The sequence below is a fragment of the Carica papaya genome, chromosome 2 (assembly GCF_054855325.1).
Source record: "Carica papaya isolate Zhongbai chromosome 2, ASM5485532v1, whole genome shotgun sequence".
Classification (NCBI taxonomy): domain Eukaryota; kingdom Viridiplantae; phylum Streptophyta; class Magnoliopsida; order Brassicales; family Caricaceae; genus Carica; species Carica papaya.
Genome location: NC_142310.1, coordinates 25,043,135 through 25,066,875, shown reverse-complemented (window position 1 = coordinate 25,066,875; position 23,741 = coordinate 25,043,135). Strand labels below are relative to the sequence as shown.

The following is a 23,741-nucleotide window of genomic DNA, read 5'->3' as shown; positions in this document are numbered from 1 at the left end:
ACAAAACGATGGTTTAGTTGTCCTTGTGACTCTAAATGATTTGATATTCATGCTCTAGGGCTCAAGGGCATGAATGATGGCACCTGAGAGACCTAAGAGATTTATATTTGTATTTAATATTTGTGAATGTATATTTGTATCTATCTGTGTGCCAAGACATGACTAATCAATATCTCATTTGTCCTCTCTAGAATTAGTTGTAAACGGCTGCGCGTATAGGTTTGCAATCAGTGTAATATAAATTAAGATAATAAATTACTATAAAAAAGACTGTGTCAGAAGAGGAGTTTCATTCTGTGTGCAAGAATTGTGTAAACCCATTGAATACGGTATTGACTGTCTTTATGACGATTCATATGAATTCGACATTTGATTTGGATATGAATATTTGGCGATAACTTTTGATTTCAATTTGTTAATTAAACTTAAAATTAATGTTTTTGTAAACGTGCATTAATGAATATTTTTAAACTTATCTATGTTGCATTATTTCTCTTTATCTTATTAAATATTAGAACTCACCCATATCCAAACCCCGCATAGATGTAGATTTGGAAAAAAATTCTGAAAAATTGTGTTTAGATTCCTTTCAAGAGGAATAGTTTGGAGCAGACTTTGCATTTTGTTTTAAACTTTAAGGCTAGTTTTTATAATTATGCTATCTAATATTTTGTATTCTAAAAGGTAGATGTCCAGATTGCCTCAGGATACAGTCTTTTGTAAATTTTATATGGGATGTATAGTTCTGCTGCGGTATAAATATCTATTTTATGTCTGCACATTTGGACATTGTGCCCTATTTTGGCATCAGAATGTCACATTTCTTTTCTTTTCTTTTCATTTATACACAATGGAGCAAGGATAGAAGCATTATTGATGTAATATATGTAAAAATTCGGTCTAGTTAGGATGAAGATGAAGCTAGCTAGCTCCTTAATTTGTTTTAGATTTAAAATGAGATTTTTGTATAAAATTTAATAGATATGGATACAATCTTTGTATCTTGGAATAAAAATTTGGGATAGTGGCATTAACAGGTGATGTTTTCCTCAAAGAAAGTCTTGGTATAATCATAACATCTAGAACAATTAATATTTTGATTAATATGTATATTATACATGTATCTGGCAAAATACGTTAAATTAAGTTATAAATTGGCTTCTAACTGATTAATACTTATGCAGAATAATCTATCTTTGTTCCCTATATTTTGAAGAACAAAAAAATTACACTCAAACATATACTACTAATTTAGAGTATTGATGAGAAGTACATGTGTACACTGGCTACTAGCTCCTTTAAGTAGTTTAGACAATATCTTGTATAATTTACTAAATATGTTATATTATTGCGATTGCTTGGGTGGCAAGTAAAATAAGTATTGTTTTATATGTATACATAGACGTATATTGATGTGTTTGATTTTTATTATATTTTTATACCCTTTTAAGTTACAAGTCATTTAATGAAAAAAATTCTTGATGTAGGTTTTGTGAAGAAAATAGAAAAAAAAACTGAAAAGAGAAGAAGAAAAGAGAAAAATTGAAGTAGTTTTTAAGAGCAAAAAGGAAGCAACTCCAAAGAAGAAAAAGGGAGCAATTCTAAACAGGAAGAATAAACAGCTCTGAAGAGGAAAAATAAAGTTTCTTTGAAAAGGAAAAAGGAAGCATCTCTAAAGAGGAAAAATGAGAAGCTTTGAAAAGGAAAAAAGGAGGCATGCAATATTGAAATTAATTTGGTTAAGATTTAGCCAAGTCACGACTTAATTAGTTATTGATTGTTTTAGAGTATCGGGAGTGAAATTCTATTAATTAGACATATATTATTAATCGTTAATTGTGATTTGAACGAGAGTTATATGTTCTAGTTAACATGGAGAAATTGAATTTTCACAGATTTAGTAGAATCAAATTAGTAATTGTTATAAAAAGTTACTAGTTGTTAATTGATAAACCTAGCGAATACTGGGAGGAAAACCAAAAGTACATTAGGTTTGTTTAATCATTGCATAGTAGATTAAATTAATTGTGAAATTAAAACTCAGATATACCTAAGATTCAAGTAAAATCAATTATTCTTATGGGTTTATATCGATAGTTTTCATTAATTTAATCATTTTGTTTTGATTAAATTATTATTAAATTTTGATTTCTAGATAATAATAGAATTTCTATAATTCTGGCACTTGATACGCAATCTTGTAGGACGATACTCTACTTATCACTTTATTATTTGAATGATTTTGTGCACTTGCGAATTTGCCTGTCATATATAAAATCTTTAACTAGTTTTAGTTTTTTATATGTATACATACCAGTATGCAATCTATAGAACATCATAACTATCTTAAAGGTTGTAATCAGTAATGGATGATGAATTATTTCATTTTAATTGTTTTTTGGACATGGTTGTGCCTTTTTCTTTTTCTTCTCAATCTATATTGTGGTTATCGGATGTATTGTTTAATGATACTTTTATTGTGTTTGTAATGGTTAATTGCTATTGTTAAATTTTATTTCATTTGGAAAAAAAAAATAATTATCTTAAAGGCTAATATAGAGTGTCAATGAGAAGGTATATATATATATTAGTACTAGGCTAGTATCATTTTTTTATTGGAAGAGAGATAACACTAATATTTTTACTGCATTAAATTGGCAGGAAATATATGTTTGATTTCTTTAAAAATTTTGCGACTATTACAAAAATCCTTACAAAAGTATTCATATACATTAGTTTTATTATACCATTTTAAAATTCAATCATACTAATCTTTCCTTAACAATATGATTGGTATTTCTTCTCTTCATAAGAGATTTTAGATTCAAATTGTGCATTTTTATATATTATCTTTAAGAGTTTGTGTCATCTAATTAATGAAATATATGAATTGTTACTAAAAAATCTAAATCCTAAATTTCATTTCTAAATTTTAAAAATAATATTTTTTTGAAAAGTAAGATACCTTTTGTGACATCCCAAATGTTATTTAACGCATAAGGGTGTCGATACAGAAATAGATTACGAGTGCGTAAGAGTTAAATATATGCAGTGGAGCAATTTATTACAAATCCCTTACAAAATATATGAGTTCCCAATTGCATGTATTACTAAGGCCAAAAGTGGCGAAAAAATACAAAATATCGAAATACGAAAAGGGATACTTCTATCATTATGTAAAAAGATTCATCAGAGTGTGAGACAGGTCATGCACTTATAAAAGATTATGGATCCACGGGATCCTCAAAGACTTCAAGCGGTAGGTCAGCGATCGATTCCTCACTATCTTCCCCATCTAGAGGGGGGGGGGGCATGGAAAGGAGTGAGTTCTATATACTCAGTAAGGGAAACAATATTTAAATAACATCATAAGATTTTAAAGGTAATTAAAGGTATCATCATTTCTTACCATCAAGAGTCATTTTAGAGTTCTTTATTAAATTATAAAAGTAATTTATTTTATTTAAAGAAAATATCATATCATAGTCGTATCATATCAATCAAGTATATCATGCTGAAAAGAGAGAAAATCAAACAAATCATGATATGCACTATTTTTGTGTCATTCTTTGCGAAGTCGTTCTGACTTCCATCTATTGAGGGCGATACAGATTCCCGGCTACCCATGTGGAATAAAAAATTCAATTAATTTGTAACAGCAATTTGTGTCTTGTTAAACTAACACATTTACGACTTGCTAAACTAATATCACATTTACGGCTTGCCAAACCATGACACGATCTATGACCACGGTTGTATAAATCACAGTGGTCCTACATGTTAACTATGGCCACGAACGTACTTCACCTAAGATGACCCCTATAATCATTTCGCGTCACCACTCTCGTCAGAGGGTATGGCGTCATCCACAGGGAGCGATCCTCTCACGTCTTTTTAGGTCAGATGGGGGAGAAATAGAAATCCCTCAGAGATAAAAAGCCTAACAAAACACTTTATACATTATGCATGCCAATATTAATACATGTTTCTCATGTCTGTACATCATTTCATGCTTAATCATTTTTCTACCATATTGCATCACATATTAATACTTATTTCATCTAAATTATACGTGCAAATTAACAAGTTCATGCACGATCATAGAACATCCATTAACATGTGAAATTACTTAGTTTAGGCATAAAACTTAACCATGAAATCACTAATTTAAACTTTATTAATTTTACTCTAGAAATACTCCTTAGGATGTTTAAAAGTAAATACTAAATTCCTTACCGAAACCTCGATGTTTTTAATGCCTTTTCTTCTTCTTCTCCTCTCTCTCTCTCTCTAAAGCTCTTGGTGGATGGAAGAATGAAAATGGATGTGATAGAGAAATGGTGAAGGGGCAGTCACTATTTATAGAAAATGATGACCATCAAATTTTTACCAAGTGGCAAAATCTGGTGAGGAGAGAGAAAGTTAATGGGAAAGGTGTGATGTGATGACTGACGGATGTGACCAATGGATGGACGATGCAACATGATAGTGGCACAAAAATTAGAGGCATGCCACCCAAATAGAGACGACACATCACCCAAGCAAGCAGAGCCTGCGCGAGATCCGTTCGAAGAACACGAGGACTAGTTGAAGTAATCAGCCTCCCAATATTGGGAGGCTGATTACTTCAATTGAGATAATGAAAAATCATTTTGTTTTTTTAGTTGGAACTTTAGGTGGTTCCCGAAAATAGATAGCGAAAAAAATTATCCCTAAAGTCAATACTAAGTGGAATGTATAAAACAATGCTTCCATAAATTCGATTGTGATTTACAATTATAGCTTCCATACCTGTTTTGTTTATTTGGGATGATCCCCTATATAACGAAAGAACAAGAGTCAAAGAAAAGACAGTGATTTAAATCAAGATTTCTCCAGTTAGGGTCAAATCGCAAACAGAAAATAGAAGCAAAAAATAACGAAGCAGTGTTGCATCAGACTACTTGTCTTCTTGTAGTTGGATCTCCAAGTTTTTGGAATGCTCTAAATTCCACCTGAGCATCTAAATATGGATCAATACAAATAAAAACATCTCTGAATAGGGTTCTAGCACCATGCCAAATGTGTTCGAAGAAGAAGAGCGGAGCAAACGAAGCATGCCCAAAAGTAAACCAACCTCTTGGACTGCTACGAAAAACACCATCGGATTTCAAAGTAGCACGATCTAATTCAAAAATTTCAACCAATTGAGCGCGTCTAGCATATTTTTTTGTTGCGGGATCGCTATACTTCACTCCATTAAGTTCGCTGTCATAGAACTCAATAGTTACGCCTACTTATTCAACACTATATTTTGTTTCTATCCATCTAAAAGGAACATCGACTCTAACAATTCCATCTCCGTCTATCAAAACAACCGGAAATGTTTCAAAAAAAGTAGGCATACGACGTACAAAAAGTTCACGCCCTTCTTTATCTCTAAAGATAGGGTGTCCTAACCACCCAACAGCTATTCCATCCCTGTTGTCCATTGAACCCGCTCTGAATAATCCCCCTTTCGTCGAATTATTGCCGATGTAATCATAAAAAGCTAATTTTTTAGGAATTTTAGACCAAGCTTCTGATAAACTTTGATTTTTGGCTGGCCCAGCACTAACTCTTCGATATATTTCTTGCTGGAAGTATCCTTGATCCCATTGATAACGAGTACGACCAAATAATTTGATGGGGGTAGTTACTGAATCATACCACATAGTTCCAGCAACAATAAAAGTTGCAAAAAAGATAGCAGTGATACTACTGGAAATGATGGTTCCAATATTTCCCATACATAATCCTTTGTATAGACATTGGCGCGGACGGACACTAAGATGGAATAAGCTCGCTAATATGCCCAATGTCCCTGTTGCAATATGATGAGAGGCTATTCCTCCTAGAACAAAAGGATCAAAACCTTCTACGCCCCACGCTGGATTTACAGGTTGTACCTTTCCGATTAGACCATAAGGGTCGGACACCCATATTCTAGGACCATATAATCCTATTACATGAAATATGCCAAACCCAAAATAAGCCGCTCTTAAAAGAAATAAATGAATTCTAAAGATCTTGGGCAAATCCAAAGAAGGTTTTCCTGTACGTTCATCAAAAAATATTTCTAGATCCCAATACACCCAATGCAAATAGCTGTCAAGAAGCACAAGCCAGAAAATACGATATGCGCTCCGGCTACACCTTCATAACTCCAAAGACTCGAATTCGTTATAGTCCCTCCTGTAATACTCCAACCGCCCCATGAATTAGTTATTCCTAAACGAGTCATGAAGGGTATAACGAACATACCTTATCTCCACATTGGATCAAGAATGGGGTCAGAGGGATCAAAAACCGTTAATTCATATAGAGCCATAGAACCAGCCCAACCAGCAACTAAAGCTGTATGCATTATATGAATAGAAAGTAAACGGCCAGGATCATTCAATATGACAGTATGAACATGATACCAAGGCAAACCCATGGAAATACCCCCTTTATCAACAAAAAATAGACACGATGTAACTTTATTGCATTGGAAAAAAACTATACTATCGCCCTCTTCCCTTTTAGTGTATTATTACGGAGAAAGGATTAATATTTGTTCTATTCTTTTAGTAATAATGGAACAATTCGGTTGAAAGGAAAAAAGAGAAGCAGATCTATTCTATATCCGATAAGTACCAAGATGCAATGGGGGTTAACCCTATTTTCTATGAACGAACGTATTCATATTTGTTCATCATTCAAAGAACCTATTCGTAAAAATTTTCCTTTATTTTTATTCATTATGTCTTTCTTTACCTTTATTTATTTTATTTTCTATTTTATAACCTTATTCAATCTATGTATAAAATAGAATAAATAATAAATAAAGTATGATAAAGGCCAATATTATTATATTAAGACAATAAACCCATTGTTACGCTTCCACATCAAAGTGAAATAGAGTAGTTAATTCTTTTTTCTTTCATTTGATGCCTATTAGTGTTCCAAAAGTGCCTTTTCGAAGTCCTGGAGAGGAAGATGCATCTTGGGTTGACATATAGTGCGACTTGGGTTGAATGTTTAATGGAAGACATGAAAGAAATGAATTGAAAAAAAAAGGAAGTCATAGAAAAAGATGCAGTATTTGATTGATTTTTCCTATATGTGCAAATCTTAATCGGGTAGATCTTTACTCGGAGTAGAGCCTAAACTTAAAAATGTTGAATAAAAAAAAGAAGAAGCCCATTCAGGAACAAGAAAACGTATTGCGATTTGGATTTTATCTCGATGAAAAAAAACATCAAAGAGAAGTTAGTTCGATAAGCTTTTTTTATATTATAGGATTATAGAAAAAGGGCCAAAACTCATCTTTCTTTAAAAATGGAAGAAAAAAGGCTCTTTCTTAGAAGTTATAAAAAGTCTACTATGAAATATGAAAAAAGCAAGAGGGCTGGAATCTATGCATTGATTTTGTTCACAATTTTTGGCCAACCGTATGCATCAAAAGGTGCTTGTACGGCTCCTAAAGGATATAATTTGATTTTATCCTAACCAACTGACTTTATCGAGAAAGATTGCTTTTTTTAGGCTAAGAGGTTGAGAGCGAAATCTCAAATCAACTTATTGGTCTTATGGTATATCTCAGTATAAAGAGTGATACCAAAGATCTTTATTTGTTTATAAACTCTCCTGGTGGATGGGTAATACCTGGAGTGGCTATTTATTATACTATGCAATTTATGCAACCAGATGCATAGACAGTATGCATGGGATTGGCTGCTTCAATGGGATCTTTTATCCTAGTCGGAGGAGAAATTACTAAACGTCTAGCATTCCCTCACGCTTGACACCAATGATTTTTTTTTAATTGCAAGAAAAAAAAAAAGAAGACTATGCCTTCGCCATATGAAATATGAATTAATAAGTAATAATAGCATGGCACTTTGAATTCGATATGAATTGTTTTCTCAAAATATTAGATTATGTATCGAAAGAGTAGTATGAGATAAAGGGTATTTCTAATTTTCTCTTAGCTAATTTTATCTTAGTTAGTTATCGGGGGCCCATTTCAGCATCACAAACTTTTTTTTCACATCGGAAGGCTACGAATAATATTTATGTTATGAAAAAGTACAAAAAAAGAAACGTTGGGATTGTTGAATCACAGAAAAAATAAATATATAAAGCAATAAAGCAACAGGGCCATCATAGTATTTTTTTTAACTCCTCAAAAAAAAGAAGGGTGGTAATTGGATTATTTATTGATCTAGGTCTAATAGACCCTATATTTTCTCTTTCTTCAATGAAAGGTAAAAACGTGAATTCCATTGTAGAGCCGTATGCAATGCACAAGAAATGCCTGTACGGTTGTTCAATTCTCTCTCTTTTTTTCCATTATTATTTATCTTGCCTCCTCGCTTCATCTGGCGAGATAGAAGAACCATTCTATCATCAGGGTAATGATCCATCAACCTACTAGTTCTTTTTATGAGGCACAAGTGGGAGAATTTATCCAGGAAGCAGAAGAACTACTGAAACTTTGCGAAACCCTCACAAGGGTTTATGTACAAAGAACGGGCAAGCCCTTATGGGTTGTATCTTAAGACATGGAAAGGGATGTTTTTATGTTAGCAACAGAAACCCAAGCTTATGGAATTATTTATCTTATACAGTTCAATAAAAAATAGCACTGATTTCATGTAAATCCACAATTTAAGATTTTAACATTTTAAGGGTTTAGTTAAATATTCGATTAAATGTTTAATAGAATATTTAATAGAAGTAATTCAGAATCATCCGGTTAGGATCAATCTAAACTAGACCATTATACATATGATTCAGCATGCCATTTATTAAACAACTTATTAGAAATACAAGACAACCAATCAGAAATGCCACGAAATCCCCTGCTCTTGGGGGATGTCCTCAGCGTTGAGGAACGTGTACTAGGGTGTATGTGCGACTCGTTCAGGTTAGATCATGGATGAGACAAAAGAAAGGAAACTCTTTTGTCAGTATCAATGATCAGTACCAGTGAATAAAATAGAATGGAGGAATTCTATTTACTATCTAAAAACTAAAAAAGATCGATCTATCATATCCTTCTATTGTGTATCAAACTTATGGTTTCCATTGGTGCAAATCCAATCACCTAAATTTTGGAGAAAAAATCCCCCATTGGTAACAAACAGTTATCCATTAAGAGGGGGAAATCCTATTTTTTTTAAATAAAAGAAAGATTATTCTTCTAATCTTGTAAGAACGGACTAACAGTGTCAGCTAATCTTCATAATTAAATACCGTTACTATATAAAGATAAAGTAGATCTCGTTGTGAAAGACAAGACCTATTACTGGAAAATTCATGGGTAGAGCCAAAAAGTGTGAACTGTACAAGTTACCAATAGTATTGATTAATTGAAGGAAGAGCTCCGGTGTATAGAGAGGACCTCACCGTTTAAGAAGTAACCATAGAAACGATGGAACCCACTCTTTATTTATCATTTCGATTTACTACCTTTCTTAGATATTAGACCTTTTTTGATATCAAGTATCATTATAATTTCTTATTTCAAGGCAAAATGCTTAGAAATAGAAAAGAAAAAAGATAAAATCGTGGGGGGGAAGGTTAGAGGAGCAAAAGCCATTGGAATTTTTATTTTATACATTGGAAGAATCCGTTTTGTTATTAATAGACCAGTAAAAGGGAAAAGAACAACTAAAAGAAAGAATTAGTTATTCATCAAAGTTTCATTTATTCAATGACCAGAATTAAACGCAGATATATAGCTCGGAGGCGTAGAACAAAAATTCATTTATTTGCATCAAGCTTTCGAGGGGCTAATTCATGACTTACTCGAACTATTACCCAACAGAGAATAAGATCTTTGGTTTCAGCTCATCGAGATAGAGGTAGGAAAAAAAGAGATTTTCATCGTTTGTGGATCACTCGAATAAATGTAGTAATTCATGGGGGTGGGGTATCCTATAGTTATAATAGATTCATGTACAATCTGTACAAGAAGCAGTTGCTTCTTAATCGTAAAATACTTGCACAAATAGCTATATCAAATAGGAGTTGTCTTTATACCATTTCTAATGAAATTCGAAAATAAGGAGATTGGAAGGAATCCATGGAATGTTTTAAATGGAGTTCTGGGGAGAATGAGCTTGGGGAGGGTAGAGTAGAAATTAGTATGATAAAATAGAAAGTCATCAAAGAAAAATGAGTGAATATGCTCAATAAAAAAAAATTATTCTTCTTCGATGATTCTTTTATTTTCTTTTTTTCTTACGACAGACACGACAATCAAACTTTGATTCTCGAATTTTTTGAACAAAACATTAATATTAATCCGCCCCTGAGTTCGGAATCGAATTTTGATTCAATTCAAGAATAAGACTATTTATTTCTAGTTCTAAGATCAGTAGTTTTAATGGTCGACTCACTTCCTTCAAATTGTATCTCATTATTAAGAAAAGGTAACGAAGATAAAATATGAGCTTATTTTATAGCAATAGTAATTAATCGTTGTTGTTTTAAGTCAATCTATTCACCCACCTAGATAATATTTTTCCTTGTTCACTAATAAATCGACTAATTAAACTCATGTTTCTATAATCAATTCAATCCCCCGATTGAATCGGGGGCAAACACCTACAAAAAGATCGCTTGGATTTAGGAAAGGGTCGCTTGGATTTATCCATGATTTGTTTATTCCTTATTTCAAAAATCTTATTTTGATTTCGATCGGATTAAAAAAAAATTATTTATATATTTATATTATATAGTTTATGTATATAATTTATATAATTTGAAATTTATCTATATAATTAATAAATATAAATAAGATTTTGTTTGTTTCTATTTATTTATTTGATTTGTTTCTATTTAAATATATGTAATAATATAAACCTGATGTTATCTTTTTCATGTTCCTTGGAAAATTGACATGCAAGCACTTGATTCGATCTATTTCTTTATCTCCCCATGAATTGTATGTTTGTAAAAATAGGGACAGAATTTCCTCAATTCCAATCGACTGGGCGTATTGTGTTGATTTTTTTGAGTAATATATCTTGAAATGCCCGTTGATTCCTTATTAAAACCGTTTTGAACACAATTGGTACATTCCAAAATAATCGTTACTCGGGCATCTTTACCCTTGGCCATAAACCTCCTTTGGATTTTTGATTCCCCCCAATCTTCTATTTTCCGATCCAAAGCGAAGAAGAAAGGAACGAAAAAAAGAGAAGTTGCTAACTCAAAATCAAATTACGAAATATTTTGTTGGAATCAATATTAATATAGAATATAGAAATTAAATAAAAAATAATAAAAAAATAAAATAATAATAAGTAATACAATAATTTTAATTTTTTCGAACTATTTTTAGAATTGCTGCACAGTATTTTAGTATCTTGTAGAATATGCTACTGTTGTCCTAGCCACATTTTTGTTTTCACTTTATTAGAAATTTAGCTCTATTAGTAATTTAATTGGATCCTGAACCCTAGTTTTGCTTAGGTTGAATCATTTTTTTCTTTCTCTTCCCCCCCTTCCTTATTCTACCTAATTCTAAAATAAAAAAGGGGGGGATTGGTTACAGATATTTGATTGTAAACGATTAATCTCGATCAATAAACCTGCTAAAGAACCAAACCATAGAGTACTTAGTACTGGTGCTATGGAAAGATATGTTTTTAGATCGCGCATTTAAAATCCTCCTTCTTTCTTCTTTATTGTATTACATTATGGTAATACATATATAATCAGATGTATATGTAGTTAAGGACTACTTGTACACTTGTATTTTTACGCGAAATCCCCAATCCTAATTCAAAATTCAAATTGAAATGGACAACGATTCGATAGATAAGATTTTCCTTTTCTTAAAACAGAAAAATATGCCACTTTCCATCTGAAAATAGAATTGAGAGAATTCCCGCGAAAAATATTCATTTATTATTTATTATATGTTTGTTATATAATATGAGACCAAAAAAAAGAAGAAATGAGCAAAGAAATTTTGTATATCAATAGAGAAAATAAGGATATGGAAAACAAGACAGGGATTCTCTACAATGACACTGTAGACCAATTGAAAGGGATGTAGCGCAGCTTGGTAGTGTGTTTGTTTTGGGTACAAAATGTCACATGTTCAAATCCTGTCATCCCTACCTATTACTTCTCCTCTGAGCAGTAACGAGGGATCAATTTTAGATCGATTAAATAAAATTCAAATTGGACATACATTATTTTTGAATTTTATGATATTGTATATAATAGTATAGGCGTGCAAAATGTATTGGGGTTAAAAAAAAAGAATACTCATCTTTACATTTATAGTCTTATCTATTGTGATAAGAAGGCGCTCTTAGTTTAGTTCGGTAGAATGTGGGTCTCCAAAACCCAATATCGTAGGTTCAAATCCTACAGAGCATGATTCCGCTCTTATTTGTTAGGTCGAAAGGAAGGTTGAACTCAAATAATTGAACAACAATCTGAATCTGAATTTGACCTCCCATGAATTAAAGAAAGGAGGAGGGGAGGTCAGTCGAAACAAAAAAAAAAGAGATTTTAATTAATCAAAGGTCCAATTGATCACCAGGCCTGTATTGTAAATATGCAGTTACGAATAATCCAGCCAAAGTAATAGGATTTAGACCTAAGACAATTCCAAAAAGAAAAACTTCAATCATTTCTAATTTTTTTTTTTGAAAGGGGAAAAAGAGAGGTAATATCTATCCCTAAATAGAAATCTGTATTGCCCATGAATTTCAATGACCAATAATTGGTAATTAAGGTAATTACCACGTTAAAGTAAGGAACAATTCGAATATATGGAATACCACAGAAAGATTTTTTTTTTTAATAAACTATTCATTTACTTAATTTCAAATAAGCCGTATCTTGCTTAGACCAATAAATAGAGCTGAGGTTATAGTTAAAGCTACTAGTAGAAAACCAAAATAACTAGCTATAGTAGGCATGAAGGGGCTAAATGACCTCCTTACACAACTTTCTCTTTAGTGTGGTGAATTGATAAGCTAAGTAAGAAACAAATTTGAAAAATATCAACAGTCTTGACATTAAAACTATTGAAGATGATTTCGCTTATATTTAAACTCAACTTCATACTTAGAGACTTCAATAACTTGTGAATTAATAAACCTAAGTAGGTAAAGAATCTCGAAAGCATCCACACTTAATTGGATCCAGACCTTTAGAAGACAAGTATTGGTGATTTTGGTGAGTAATAGAGCTTTTATGATAGCTTTACCTAGGATTTTGGACTAGTAGTGAATCAGGAGATGATAGTTACTAAGGAGTGAGGAGTATCAAATTGAAAAGGAGGATTTTTTATTAGTTTTGACTATTTCTTTAACCCTCTAGATGGGTTTACGATGCTATAACATTGGTTTTAATTAGTTAATGAAAGAGGCTATTTAGTGGGTATGTATAGGTACCATTAGAACTTATACAATGCTGGTTTAAACTGATTCTTCTATTTGTTTGTTTAACTATTGAATCACTGTTAAGTTACACATGATGCTCAATTTGACACTTTTCAAGTTTTTACTTTTTCTTATAGGAGATAATTGAAGCTAATATAGAGGGTAAATTAATGAGCATGTTGAATATGGTCATTTTCTTTTATTTCTAACTTATACCTAAGAGAATGAGTAGATATTTAGAGTTGTCTATGGTTATAACAGGTTCACTGAGCTGGTGAATTAATGTGGCATCAAGCTTGCATCAAGGATCTAATACATGGAGTTTTTTATTTGAAGAAAAGAAAATGAAGGGGATTGGTGGTAGTTATGGCTATAGGAGGATTATGAAAATTATCAGTGTATATATTTAACTTTTCTTGTCTACTTGTACAAAATCTTAATATAGATATAGAGAATGAAATGTAATATGCTCTTGCATGTGTATATGTGTATTGTTAATTTTGACTTGCGGGCCTTGTGAAGATCGAAGAAGATACTAGGTAGTTCTTTGGTTACTTTAAAAATTTGTTGTGACTTGGGAACTGATTATTATTGTGTCCATATTAGAAGAGTATAAAAAAAAATACAAGATTACATATGAAATGTTTGCAAATCATTATAATTAGCTAGAGAGCAAGTCTTATATATATATATATATATATGCATAAAGTGAGTCAAAAGAAAAGGTGCGCATATATAATTGTCGTACGATGATGGTAATCGAGGAAGTGTTTATGAATCTGGTTCCTTACATGCAGCTAATTTATTGTATATATAAAAATAAATATTTCTGTAACTTGTTCATCACATTGTGGGCTTGAGTTCGAAATCCACATTGTCAATTCAAAAATGAATCTCCCTAAAAGTTGAGTTAGGCAGGCGGTTAAAAAGGAGAGCAATTATATATGCAGGTATATATATATATATATGTCTTACACTTTTTTGAATATTGAATACTGGGTGAAGAATCTTTTATTTAAATCTTTAATTGTATATAGAAGAAAATATATACACACACAAAAAATTTTAGTGCATCAAACCAATGTATAGTATACAATTTGAAATAATTTATTCCCATATCTATATTGAAGGAAACTAGGTTACTATGCCAAAGGATTCATTAAATAATTAGGGAGCTAATTAGTTTAATTATAATAATTTTTTTAATTGATCTATATGTAAATTAATTATGTATATATGTTACATAATTCATTATAATTTCAATATATATGATTATATAATTCATAAAGAAAAAAATTAATTATATGACATGATACAACAAGACCATCAAAAGTTGTGTTTTTCTTGTTGATATTTTTCTTTCTATTGATATTTACCTACACATCATAAAAATTTAGATGCTTACCCTTCAATACACATATACAAACATCTCAATATATATTTACCTACCTCAACATGTATTCCTTCCATCGCTACCTTATATATTACATGTATATATATATATATATGTATATATCAATTGGATCAGACAACAAACATCTGGCCCATACTTGGTTTATAGTTAATTTGCTCGACATGCAAACTTTAATTTGTAAGATTTCAAAATTTTTCATGCAAAATATAATTACTAATTACACTCCAACAGTATTCTAGTACCATAAAAACTTTGTTATGATATATATACATAGATATATATTGCGATTAATATTTGTTCTTGTGTTGTGAAATATATACGCCAATTTAGTTGAATAAAAATCATATAAACAATATAATGATCAAACTAGTAAAAGTAGAGAAAAGACATGAGAGGGTAAAAACCAGTATATTTTATAAATTTAGCATTAAAAAAAACTATTATTTTTATTTAGATTTGATAGAGTAATAACGAGAACTCAAAGTACAAAACAAGAGATAATTCTAATTTAATCAAATACATTTCTCACATTTATCATAAATACAAACATTAACAGATTCAAAAAAAATATTTTAATGTCACAAAATCCCCTATTAATTTACAAAGTAATGGTATATTAATCTGTTGTATTTTTTTAAGTTCAACAATTAGTTCAACAACTTTCTAACTAATACCATTGACTTTTAAAAGTATAAATTTAAATTATTATTAGTATGTAACGTGAACTCTGATATAGAAAAAAATATATATCTATGGTTTTTGTATTTCTTTAAAAAAGAATTAAAAAATAAAATGGCAGTAACTGTAAGAAATCAAGACATATAATTTAGTTGGATTAGAAGGTGATGGCCATATTAATTGATGGTTAAGAGATAATATTTGTGAGTGTGGTTGCTATGTATAATTGACTTCAAGTGTCAATGCATGCTGGGAATAATGCAGAGAGAGTAGATAGATGCATGCATTACAGTGAAGCAATAGCTTTTAATTAAAAGAGATAGCCACGATTGAATAATTTTAAAAAAGTACAGCCTTGCAACAATTTACTGATTATATTTTTTTAATTACATTACCTTAAATCAAAAGATTTTTCCATATCCCCTATTAAAGACATAACATTTTTGGAGATAATTTGGGCATTCCACTTGCAGTTTTAGAATATACCACATCTTACCTTATGTAACGGCCCCACAAATTTAAAAGGAAATGCATATAATAATTTGAGTGCGGAAGTGAAATAAAGGTTAAGGTTAACATCCCTTACACGATAACTTAAAAGTACTAAACAAATATCACATAATAAATTCTCTGAAAGAAATACGAGAAATAGGAAAAATGAAGGAAACTATAAAGTATCTAGCATCTACTAGCAGCCTTCTTGCGGATCAGGCTCGGGCTCGGGAACCAGGTCCTCCTGATCTAAAATGGTTAAATAAGGGGTGAGCTACACTAGCCCAGTAAGGACATCACACTATATCGTCGACATAGAAGTAAAGGTTGGTAGAAAATAAAAAACAACCAATGGAGCACTAAATTTTAAACCAATACATTCATTAAAAGTAAAACCATTTACCCTTTTTTTACCATTGGAGAATCTGTGAAAACAACCTATAAAGACAATAATATCATACAGATCATAACTTCATGCACAATCAGTAACATAGGACATATCATAAATTCATATTCATTAACAATAACTAATCATCACCATTTCTCGTTTCACCAGCCTACTAGTATCCATGGGGATCCATAGGGGGTGTCTCCGCTACACGTGAACTCTTTCCCTTAACAATCTCAATTCTAGGGCCGTCTCCATACCCCGTCCGGTATGAGCACCAAGACATTAAACCTCAATACCCCATCCGGTATGAGGGTGAAGCCGGCCGTCCCCATACCCCGTCCGATATGAGCACCAAATGACCAAGTCTCCATACCCCGTCCGGTATGAGACAACGTTCACGGTAGGGTTCCCTATGAACTCGGTCCATCCACCATTTCCTAGGATATCTAGTGAGACTGTCACCTTATCTGTTTATTAGATCACATCTCCTTCCTGTTTCTCCTTAATCTCCATTACAAAATTAAACACAATCACATAAACAGTGAACATGCACCCGGTAATACAATCATATCTTAAATCCCAAAATCACACAGTGATCAAGTAAGACAGTAGTACATGCATTTAAAACTCTAAACTAGATACTGCCATGCCTTTACAAAAGGAATCCACATGAATCCACAGCAATCCATAATTAATTATGTATATTTATCTAACTTGTACAAAAGATTGTATTATTATTTATTCAAACTTCACATCTATAATAGGAAATAGGGTGAGGGGTCTTTACCTGATTCGACATCGAAAACTAAATGGTTACTGCACCTACGGGCGGTCCCTTGGTTCCCTGAATTTTCTTTCGGGAACTGGAACGCGCTTAAGGTACCTACAAATGTCCCAAATAAACCCCAAAATCAGTCCAAGGGCCTACTCGGCCAATTTTGCAAATCCAACACGGCGGCTCTACCGTGCTTCGGCGATGGCGTAGACGCCTGTGGTGGCGACCCGCCTCGGATTAGCTATTTTCGGCCATTTTTGGTCGAATTTAGCAAAACTTGCATCGGTTCCTGCGAGAAAACACACTTAGGGCCCTCGGTGGGCAAAAAAAACATAGAAAACTAAAACTCACTGGCGGTGGGGCTCTCTAGTGAGGCGGCGGGTGGCAGTGGTCGGCTCCCGACGGCTGGGCTGTCTTCTCTGACGAGGGGCTCTGGCAGTTAGGGTTAGGGTTTGAGTGCGGATGGTGTTATTTACACCCATCCACTTTTGATTTGGGTCGTCCATCGCTTTTGATCTGAACCATCGCGATTCAATATGGTGTTATTTACACCCATCCACGATTAAATAGAGAGAGAATCTGGGTCGTTCATCGCGATTCAATATGGGCCGTCTGTGTGCGATGCAATCTGAGTCGTATGTGCGCAATGCAATCTAGGCCGTCCGTGCGTGTTTTCAATCTGGGCTTTCCGTGCGTGCGGGAATGGATCTCAGCCGTTCGATCACGCACATGCGGATTGCCCATGTGGTCCCTCCCGTGTGGCCTCTCGCGTTAGCATCTCTGCCACCTATCTCGTCCTGGTTGGTCGGGGCTGCTGACCGGGCATCTGACGTGGCGTAACTTTTATAAATTGCATTTTCACCTCTGTTTTTTGATTTTTCTTCAAAAAATACCCCCATAACCCAAATTTTTACCCTTTTTCCCCAAAATTGTTTTCAAATTAATCCTTAACAAATTTTTCCCCTTTTTTAAATAAATCAAAACAAAATAAATAAATAAATAAATATATTAAAAAATAAAAAAAATTAAAAATTTTTATTGGGTGTTACACCTTACATGGTATATTCTTCTATATTGAAACATTCCGCCCCCATTCCTTACTAATGGTTACTCAACCGTTGTGTCATTTTATATATACCCCCTCTCGCCCCTTGGGCACACATGACAAAATACCATGACTAGAAAGAAGGTTAAGCTTGCTTATATCACTAACAACTCTGCAAGAAAAGCCACATTCAAGAAAAGGAAGAAGGGGCTGATGAAGAAAGTGAGTGAACTTAGCACTCTTTGCGATGTCAAAGTGTAACACCCAATTATTTTTATTTTATTTATTTTTATTATTTCTATATAAATATAAATATGTATTAATTGAATTGAATTGAATTTATTTTATTTTAATTTTATTAAATGAAAATAATAGTAATAATAATAATAAAAAGGGTAAAAAAATAATTGAGGATTTAATTGAAAAAAATTTTGGGGAAAAAGGGTGAAAGTTTTGGTTCTGGGGGTATTTTTGAAAGAAAAATAAGAAAACGGGGGTCAAAAGGTAATTTAGAAAAGTTACGCCACGTAAGCTGCCCGGTCAGCTGTCCCGACCAACCAGGACGCACCAGGTGGCAGAGACACTGACGAGGGGGGAGCCGCATTGGTGATCCACATGCGCGGGATCGAACGGTTGAGATCTGTTCCCGTGCGCACGGACGGCCCAAATTAAATTGCGATGAACGGTCCAGATTCACTCCCTATTTAATCGCGATCGGACGATCTAGATTAAAAGTGTTGGATGGCCCAGATCAAAAGCGGATGGGTATAAATAACCCCATCCGCACCTAAACCCTAACCCTAGCTGCTAGAGCCCCTCGCCGGAGAAGACAGCCTAACCGCCACCCGCCTTCGCACCGGAGCAATTTTTGACCTCCAAACGAGGTAAAATTTCTACCTTTTGCTCAGAATTTGATTTCAAAACTACCCATGGCAAAATCGGAGTGAAAAACTGGCCAATTGGCCAGAAAAGACCGCTGAAGCTCAGCGCCGCCGCCGCGGGGTGTTTTAGTTTTCGCCTTCGATGAGGGCTTTCTTGATTCCCGTTCGATGTGATTTTTTCATCATTGTGATCACCATTTCCTCCTCTATAGGTTGATCAGAGCAAAACACCAAACTGCAACGTGAGCCGGAGGAGCCGCCGTATCGGAGTGCCACACCGTGGGTGAGTTTCAGTTTTTTACATTTTTTCAGCCCACCGAGGGCCCTAAGTGTGTTTTCTCATAGGAATTGATGCAAGTTTGGATGAATTCAGCATAAAAAGGGCCAAAAATAGCCAACCCGAGGCTGATCGCCGCCGCGGGCGATGACACAATCGCCGGAGCACGGCGGAGCCACCGTGCCGGATTTCAAAAATTTGTCGAGTAGGCCCTGGGACTTATTTTGGTTTATTTGGGACATTTATAAGTACCGTAAGTGCATTTTAGTTCCCGAAAAAAAATTTAGGGAACCCAGGGACTGCCCATAGGCGCAATAACCATTTAGCTTTTCGGTGTCAAATCAAGAAAGAACCCCTCACCCTATTTCCTATCATAGATGTGAAGTTTGAATAAATAATAATGCGGTCTTTTGTACAGGTTAGATAAATATGCATAATTAATTAAGGTTGCTAATGGAGCCCGAACTGGACATTATTCTCTGTCGATTCCTGTTAGATTTATTTTACAGATTAAATGCATTATGGTATCTGGTTTATCTATTCTATGATTTTAAATACATGTATTACTGTCTTACTTTACCACTGTATGATTTTAGAATTTAAGATATGATTGTATTACCGGGTGCATTTTTATTGTTTATGTGATTATGTTTAACTTGGTAACGGGGACTAAGGAAAACAGATAAGGTGACAGCCTCACTAGATATCCTGGAAGATGGTGGACGGACTGGGTTCATAGGGAACCCTACCGTGAATGTAGTCTCATACCGGATGGGGTATGGAGACTTGGTCATTTAGTGCTTATATCAGACTGGGTATGGGGACAGCCGGCTTTACCCTCATACTGGGCGGGGTATTGAGGTTTAATGTCTTGGCACTTATACCGGACGGGGTATGGGGACGGCCCTTGAATTAAGATTGTTAAGGAGAATGGTTCACGTGTAACGAGGACACCCTTATGGATCCCCATGGATACTAGTAGGCTGGTGAAAATGAGAAACGGTGATAATCACTTATTGCTAATGAATACGAATTTATGATATACTTTATGTTACTGATTATGCATGAAATTGTGATCTGTATAATATTACTGCTTCTGAAATTTGTTTCCATCAATTCCCCGTTGGTAAGAAAAAGGGTAAATGGTTTTATTTTAAATAAATGTAATAGTTTTATTTTAAATAAATGTAATGGTTTAAATCTACTGCTCCATTGGTTGTTTTAATTTTCTACCAACCTTTACTTCTGTGATGGTGATATAGTGTGATGTCTTTACTGGGCTAGTGTAGCTCATTTCTTATTTAACCATTTCAGATCAAGAGAACCTGGTTCTGAAGCCTGATCCACAAGACGACTGCGAGTAGATGCTAGATGCTTTATAGTTTCCTCAATTTTTCTCATTTCTCATATTTTTTTCAGAGAACTTATTCCGTGATTTTGTTTAGTACTTTTAAGTTATTGTGTAAGGGATGTTAAGCTAAATCTTTTATTTCACTTCCGCACTCAGATTATTATATATATTTCCTTTTGAATTTTCGAGGCCGTTACATAAAGCCTGTACAATCATTTATAGCCCTTATGACTCGCAACCAGATGTTTGGCCTTCCCCTCTCGGAGCCCAAAATGTGCTTGCTGACTTTAATAGGATGCCCGAGATGGAGCAGAGCAAGAAGATGGTGAATCAGGAGAGCTTCCTACGCCAAAGGATCACTAAAGCAATTGACCAACTGAAGAAGAAGCGCAATGATACTCGGGAAAATGAGATAACGGATATCATCTTCCAAAGTCCTACTAGGAAGTCCCTCTACCAACTCAACCTTATTAATCTCAACGATTTGGGTTGGCTCATCGAACAACACCTCAAAGAAATCCAAAAGAACATGGAAACACTCAGCAAGTCACCTCAGCCTCAGGAGAAAATAGACAAAGGAGTGATGAAGGGTCCTGATGAGACTTTCATCAAATCGAAGAGGATTCTACGGTGCAGACACTACCAGAATAATGGATTGGTTTGGTCCAGTGTGTTTAATTACTCTTAGAAATTGAGAATTATGATATTTGATTTTGAATTTTTTTGGGTGTTATTGAGGATGTACTTTAAATAACAAATTAAATTCCACCATAGAGATATGTTGTTAGTTTCTTAGTCGTCATAGTCATCGTCTAAATAGTTGTAGTCATCATAATAGTTGTAGCTGTCATCCTCACAGACATAATCGTCGGGTCACATACATTCATGTACTTAGATTACTTTGTGTTATGATTTTCTTTAAATTAATCTTCACCTCAATATTTTAAATTTTCTGTGCTAGTGCTACTCTTCATTCTTTAATTTCTCCCTTTTCCCAGCTTGACGTGGCTATACTACTATTTGTTAAAATATATGCGTGCTTAATATAAATTTATGCTATCATAATGCCCTTTTCTCTTCTTTCTTTTCTTTTTTTTTATACTCAATTCAGAGAGTACAGAAACATTGTTAATGCACTATATGTAGAAATTCAGTTTAGTTAAGAGGAAGATTAAACTTGTTAGATACTCAAATTTGTTTAGATTTCAAATGAAGCTTTTGTATAGAATTTAATAAATATAATCCACTCTTCAGATCATAGAATTAAAATTTGGGATAATGGCATTGAGGAATAATATTTTTCTCAAAGAAAATCTCGATATAATCCAAATATCTAAAATAATTAATATTTTGATTAATATGAAATTTAAATATAATTCTAAAAATTTTATTTTAGTCAAAACATGCAATATTTTAAATAACTCAAATATATTGGAGAATCCCTGACGATCATTAATAGAATTTCGTGATGTAATTATTATGTTAAGAATATAGAAAATAACTTAAATAAATAATTTTCGAGCTCAACAATCTGTGAATAGCTAATTAATACTTTACGCAAGAAGAAATGTACAATATATACATATAAATATACATATTTAAATATACACAATCATATAGAATAATAAATACAGAAAAATATTTTTGATGGCTTATTTCAAACACTTTCAGTAATTAGTACTTTGAATTTCTTTTACACATATAAATACTCAAAAATCAATGATATAAAGTCTCTTGCTATTAAAAAAAATGTTACTGATATAAAACAAAACCATATTTAACTCCAGTGACATAAATTAATACTTCAAAATTTTTTTAATATGATAGTATGTTACTGTAGTATCTGTAGTACGATGTTGCAATTGATTCTTAAAGATAATGACCAGTAATTAACCTTTATTAGTGGGATCACCTATTCAAAACTAATTTGTACTTTTGCGATAAGAGTCTCAAAAATTCATAAGACACAATATAAGTACTTTTTAAAAATGAAGATAGATGTAATAATACAATGAAACCACTTATACACTTCTGTCAAAGTGTATAACACAAACATCCACGTGAAAAGTCTAGTATTCAAATTTTAATTGTTCATCTGGTTATATTATAATTAATTTTAACATATGATAGAATCTTCAATTCTTATTTTTGTAGAGGTAGAGAATTGCCACTTGCAAGTATTATCATGCCTTAATTATATTTAACTTTTAGGAGGATTGATTTCTATTAAGGTAGTTGGTAATGAAGTAAAGATCCTAGAATTGGAACTCTTGGGCCTTTGGCCCAATCATTAAGGGATGGCATTAGTTCCCATTGATGAAGAACATGTCTACTCACAGTTTTACATAAAAAATTAACAAATCAACCGAATTATCACCTATATACCTTTTTATACAATCTGTTAACTTTTGATATCAACTATTTTCTATTAAAAATGTATTGAATATATTTATTTATTTTTTTGTGAATATGTCAATTTAGTGATATATAAAAGTACTTAAGTTTAGCAACTTTGTTTAAAATTAAATTTGCAGCCGATTTTATGTATGGATTGTAGAATTAATTATATTGATATTAATTGTAACATTTCATTTTCTCACATAATTGTAAAATGGTTGATACCAACCTCCCTATCTTACACACATTCACAAATATTATCTCTTAACCATCAACTAATATGGCCACCACCTAACAATCTAACTTAATTGTATTTCTTGATCTCTTACAATTACCACAATTTTATTTTTTAATTTAAAAAAAAATACAAAAACCATATATATCTTTTTCTTTCTATATCAGAGTTCACATTACATATTAACAATAATTTAAATTTATACTTTTAAAAGTCAATGGTATTAGTTAGAAAGTAGTTGAACTAATAGTAAACTCAAAAAAATACAACAGACTAATATACCATTACCTTGTAAATTAACAAGGAATTTTGTGACACTAAAATGTTCTTTTTGAATATGTTTGTGACATCCCAAGTGTTAATTAAGGCAAATTGGTTCAGATACAG

The 23,741-nt window shown here is 32.7% G+C and overlaps 1 non-coding gene and 1 pseudogene across 1 annotated transcript; both read left to right on the top strand.

Annotated features, from left to right (window-relative positions):
- The first annotated feature begins 12,331 nt into the window (after positions 1 to 12,331).
- Positions 12,332 to 12,405, top strand: TRNAW-CCA (transfer RNA tryptophan (anticodon CCA)). Its single transcript has one exon. It is a non-coding gene; the product is annotated as a tRNA-Trp (tRNA).
- Positions 12,406 to 18,342: 5,937 nt separating this feature from the next.
- On the top strand, positions 18,343 to 21,410 carry LOC110825599 (agamous-like MADS-box protein AGL80 pseudogene; annotated as a pseudogene).
- The last annotated feature ends 2,331 nt before the right edge of the window (positions 21,411 to 23,741 follow it).